Genomic DNA, 6,338 nt, shown 5'->3' on the forward strand with positions numbered 1-6,338 from the left:
TTTCTTCTACATCAGACTCCCTGAACAAACTTTCTTGTCCCGGGTGTTGATCCTGAACTCGCACTCTCTCTTCACCGTTCGTCTCTCCGGACAATTCTCCTTGCTCCAGGCTTCGATCAACTTCCTCACCTTCCTTCTGCTGGTCTTCAAAAGTAACGGTTTTCTTTAGTGTGTCGTTCCCCTGTTCTTTGCGTTTTTTTGAAGTACTTGGTAAAACTTCTTGGGGTATTGAGGATACTAGTTGCTGAACCATTGTCCTAAAAGCCCTCTCATTTTCTTTGTGTTGTCGTCTTGACGGCATGATCTTCACCTTCTCATTGACCGTCAGTGATGCCATAGCTGCTGCCCACTCGGGATCATCTCTGGTCACTTCTCTCTCCAACAATCCACCCAGCACCCGCATCACTTGCGATGTGACCTGCGCCGTTTTATCCAATAATGAGAGACTGTTTATGTTCATATGAGAGAGTTTTGAGCGCAGCAACAGATCCAAGGGCACCGGGTCCTTCTTGGATAGAATCTTTATCTCGACTGCTTTCTCTTTTGTAATTCAGGATGTCCTGGAATTGGATGTCCAGACTTCTCTAACCACTTCGTCAAGGGAGGCGCTTCATAATTTTTTTTGTTCAGAAACGAGAACCCTTCCTTGATTTCCGCCTGGTTGGCTTGCTTCTGTTCCAACTTTTCATAGAACTCAGTCCGAGTGCTCGATTATCATGTGGTAGCCATCCAATCTTACTATCCATCTACCAAGATAACTCTGACCCATCGAGTTTGTCTTCAACCAGGATAACGCTCTGTTGTCCACGCGTAACTTAAAGGGAGTGCTCCCCAAGTATGCGCGGTACTTTTCCACAAATGTGGCTACTGCAAACATTTCTGCTTTCGGTGCACCATATTTCATATCAGTGTCACTTAACACCTTGCTGCCATATGCATTGGGACAGAGAACTGTTCTTCCATTCCATTCCTACTGCTGATGCAGTATTCCTGAGATGGGTACTACTGATGCGTCTGTGTCATGAACATACATGCCCTTTTCTGTAGGCATGCCTAGCACTGGCGCTTCGCACAGTTCCCGCTTTATAATCTCGAAAGCAACCTGTGCCTCATCGTTCTATTCGAACTTTTTCCCCTTGTTGCGCATCAGCTTCTGCATCGGATACACCTTGTCTGCATATCCTTTTATGAACTCGCGGTAATAATTGGCAAAACCTGGTATGCTCATGAGTTGTGTGTCCGTTCTGGGAGCCTTCCATGTCAACACAGCCTCTACTGCTTCCGGGTCTGGCCTCACGCCAAGCTTGTCCACCATTCTTCCTAGATACTTGATTGAATCCCTGATTCGCTTTTCAAGCCTGCTCTTTCCAGGCAGCCAAAGACATCATCGAGCCGATCAATGTGGTTTTCCAGGGTGGGTGTTGCCATGACCACGTCATCCACGTAACACATCACAAGGTTCCCGTACTTCTTCGTCACTCTGGTGACAACCTGAGCCATCAGTCTTTGAAAAGTGGCTGTTGCGTTGCACAAGCCGAAGGGCATCCTCTTCCATTGATTCAACCCCAATTCACATGCGAATCCGGTCTTCTCTCTGTCCTTCTTCCGCAGAGTGACCTGGCAGAAGGCAGAACCCAAGTCCAGTGTGGTGAAGAACTTGGCATCACCAAGTTTGGAGAGGCTCTCGTCTATTCGCGTTATTGGGTACGCATCTTTTATTGTCAACGCGTTCAAACAGCGAAAGTCGCAACAGAACCTAAGCTGTCCCCCTTTTTTTTCGCCATGACTACCCCGCAAGCCCACGGCAATTTCGAAGGTTCTATCATGTCGTATTCGAGCAAGATTTCTATTTCCGCTCGGCACGCTTCCGATTTATGAAGCGTCGTTCGTCTTGCGCCTTCCCTATGGGGAACGGCGACTTCAACTATTTCGATTTCATATTCGACCGAGTTACAATAACCGATATCCGCCTTACATTTTGAAAAAACATCCACGTTCCGATTTAAAACCGCGCGCAATGATTCAAAATCTCCCTCGCCTAGTTTCCCTTTTAAGTGTTCTATTTCTGGTAAAACCGGTTTGTCAGATTCTAGTTCATATGACGAGGGGTGTTCCGGAAACATCGAGCAGCTCGACAAGCCGTCGTCCGTTTCGGATTTCAATTAAAACAGTTTATAAATAGATTTAAATTCATTAATTCTTTTTAAAGTTTTATCTTTAGTGGCATGATAAGGGCAGTCTTCCACACTATATCTCTTCAAACTTTGTGTCTCTTCATAGTCGGTCCTCATCGGCAAAGCGTAACCAAGTTTCTGTCAACGCTGGACTGAAAGCGTGGTGTCCAGTGTGTTCAATAACATACTGACACACAGTCCATTTCGATTTACCGAGAAGCTCCGGCCTAAAATCACTAAACTTTGACTATGGGTTCGATACCAAACAAACCTGTTTACTATCACTTAACGAATTCAAATTCTTCATTCTAAAAATTGCTACCACAGCTTGTCCCGGCTGTATTTTTACTTTTCTATCTAAAAAGATTGGTACCTTGTTTTCACGCGTTATTATTCTATTAATTGGTTTCTTAACATATTTTCGGTCCGGGTTTCTAATCCTTATTAGACCGTTGTTCAAGTCAATCATCACTTCAAAGTTCCTGACAAAACTCTGCCCAAGATAAATTGGTCGGACTCGTCCAAATTCTCTACCACCAGGAAGCTCATCCAAAGATCCCGTCCTCCCATGTGGAGGACCGTTGTTGGTGTTCTTCGGGCTACGTAAATTGCTCCTCGATTGGCTGCAGCCAGTCGGAGAATCGTCGGATTTTTGTCTTCTCTCGTGAAGCTCATTCTTTCCCAAGTTTATATCGGCATCACGCTCACAACCGCTGCTGTGTCCAGAATCCCTGTGACTCCGATTTTCTTCCTGTTGGTGTCGAGCAGATGTGCAGTCACATCTGCTTCGTATCCAATGTGAACCGCATCTTGCTCCATCATGGCGTCATGGCCTGTCCTACGGCCTTTAAGTTCTTCTTCATCCAAATAGATTTGCCCTATTTGGTCACTGTCTGTCGTCACGTAGGTCCTTGTGCGACCTAGTCCAAATCATGATAAAATTTTCTAACCTGCATAAGCGTTCGTATGATACTTTGAAAAACTAAATGGAAAAAATCCAGATTGTTTGCGTTTTTCATCTTATTTCGTAGATTGATTCAATTGTTTTCACTGGAGTATAAGCTTTTACATCCCCAGTGTGTGTGTGAGTAATTGGCAAAAATTACAAAATGGCAAAAATTCATTTTGTTAATTTGATTCAACGGAACTGATATCAGCTCTTCTATTTTCAGTTTTGCTGGACTTTTTTGGATGGTAGCTAACACCACCCACAACAAATTTCGTTTTATATTGATTTTCTATCCGAGATAATGAAACTGAAAATGACTCAAAAAACAACAAAAATTTACTGCTAAGCATTGCAAAAATATTATTATTTTTTTATTGCTAAATTTTAGCTAAAAAAGGTTCGAAACTAGTACCCTCTGAAAAGTTTTGCCTTATTTTTATTTGAAAAATTATCATATCGATGGCTTGTGGATCAAAAATGGGTTGTTGAGGTGTCTGTTTCTTTCAAGGTCGAATTATTTTTTTTTGCAGACGATTGCTGTTGTTGAAAAAAAAAATCTATTTGAAAATCTGAAAGCTTGCACCCAAATTCTAACACCCCCATCAGAAGGATACAACGCGTCCCGTCTTTGAGTAAAAATATCGTGAATGTCTGAAATCAATCATTACATCTAAAAGTCTTTGAAATTTTAAAAAAAAGATGGAATCTTTGTTGGTAAAACTTCAGCGCTAATTGGCGTTAAAACCTTGTCTAGAAGCACCTGAAGTCATAATTGTGCGCACAGAAATTAGTTGACAGAAAATTTGAATTGGTAAATCAATTAGTTTTTCAAACTTACTCACTGAATGTTTTGTGTCAAATTCATCTGAAAGGCAGTCATGAATTCCAATTAAACTAAAAAAAACACTTTAATTGCACATCGATAATAATTTCAATACACAAGTGTATGTCAAATGTTTTCTGTTTTTTTTTATCAGTTCAAAAAAATATTATAACATCATTAGATATAAATATTTACAATACCAATAAACAAAACAAAATCTTTTACAATTATCGATGATTACTTTTCACCTGAGAGCTTCAAGGTGGTTTAATTATAAATATTATTATATAAACTTGAAGCTTTTCCATGAAACTTTACCATGAGTTGCCACAGAGGGGTCTTCTTTAAATAATAATAGATAATAATTCTTGAATTTTATCTTTGCTTTTCTGTATGTTACTATGTCTTTAAAGTTGACTTTTTCATCTGTTAGTTTGTTTCAGATTATGACAGAATTTTTAAAGAAGGAATTTTCTATGTATTGCCCGTTGTATCTGTCGCCGAAATATAATTTTTTGTTTCTTGTTTTAGTATCTATTTGGTGGTTATCATACTCAATGTTATAATAGGCTGGCAATAATTGATGTTGTATTTTCCAAAAGTGACATAATATTTTATAGTCCAGAAACATTGTTACTGGTAAAATATTGTGTTTTAGCTTCAAGTCTGAAGATGAGTCGTATTTTGCTCGATCGCAGCAAGTTTTTACTGCCCAGTTAACTGTTTTTCCAGAGATATCACTAGGTTAGCGGATATTCCACTTAAAATAATTGCTGGGTAATGCAAATGACTAATTCCCAGTGCATGCATTATCAAGAGTCTTGTTTTCACTGGCAATGGTTTTTTGATTGATTGAAGTGTTTTTATTCCGCATGCCATTTTCCTGAGAATATTTTTGATTTCGTCTTGGAATGTGAGAAACTGATCTAAAACTACTTCTAGGTATTTAACATTGGTTTTTTCCTCAATTATTTTGTCATCTAGAGTTATAGTATACTTTTCAACCTTTTTCCTTGAATGTTTTTTTGCTGAAAACGATGAGTTCTGTTTTTTTTGCATTCAATTGAAGTGAGTGTTCTAAAAAATAATTTGACAACAGACTGCAATTGGCTTCGAGTGCTTTAATAGCTTTTTGTGGATCGTTATTTTCACAAAATAGTAAAGTATCATCCGCATATTGAACTATTTTACATGTTTTGTCAATTTGTTTGTTGAGATCGTTAATGTAGAGATTGAATATTAGAGGGCCAAGGACAGTGCCCTGTGGGACACCCTGCTCAAGTGCAATTCAATCGGATTCGGTGTTGTTAACAATTGTTTTCTGGCTTCGGTTGGTGATAAAGGAATTGATCATTTCTATAGCTTCTTCGGAAAAGTTTAACCCTTTTAGTTTCTGTTTAAGATAAGTATGATCAATAGAATCAAATGCTTTAGAGAGATCCAGTAAGGAACATGCTACAGTTTTGTTGTTGTCTATTGCTTTTCTGGATGCTTCAGTGCAATAAAGAATAGCGTCGATTGTTGAATATGATGTTCTGAACCCAAACTGGGTATTACTTAAAAATTTTTGGGATATCAGATATTCGTTGATTTGTTTATACAACAATTTTTCAGAAAAATTTTGAGAGAGCCCCAGTTATAGAGATAGACATATAATTTTCTGGTAGTTCTGGATCTTCTTTTTTGTATATTGGTGTGACAATTGCTTTTTTGAGCTTGCAAGGATATGTCTTGTTTTTCAAAAACTCATTGTATAGAAATGTCAGATGTGTGTATATTTCATTGCAGCCATCCCTCAATGCCCAAGCTGGAATTTTGGATGGACCTGGTGCCTTTGACAATTTAAATTATGTATTTCTTTTTTACATTCAGCTGATGTGTTGAATCGGAATGAAAATTTATTATTATTTCGAATTTTGCATGTGAAAGTCGGTGGATTTTGCCTGATTTTTGAATTTTTCTCATAAAAGCATCCAAGAGTTGAGAACTTGTAATTTAGCAGGTTTGCCATCTGTGAATTATTGCTTATGAATTCGCCGAAGGAGTTTCTAAGTAATGGAATGAGGTTGGAAGATTTTTTTGAGTTTCTTGTATCGTTTATTATACTCAATTTTTCGCGTTTGCTTTTTTTCGAGTTAAACAGTTGAGATATAAATTTATCATCTTCGTAGTTTACCTTTGGTTTGTCGTTGCGAATGAAAATAGTCTTCTGTGGGGCACATTCTTTATTGGTGTCAGCAATATTAGATGTGAAGATGTCGAGCATTATTTCGGGAATATTATTGCTATAGAAACTTACTATTGCTTGGTGGTCGGTCTTAATTGGTGGTATGAATACTATTGAATTATTTGTTAGATCTTTTATGCCTAGGTCGGTGATAATATAGTCAAT

This window comes from Symsagittifera roscoffensis, chromosome 5 (assembly GCF_963678635.1).
Source record: "Symsagittifera roscoffensis chromosome 5, txSymRosc1.1, whole genome shotgun sequence".
Lineage (NCBI taxonomy): Eukaryota > Metazoa > Xenacoelomorpha > Acoela > Convolutidae > Symsagittifera > Symsagittifera roscoffensis.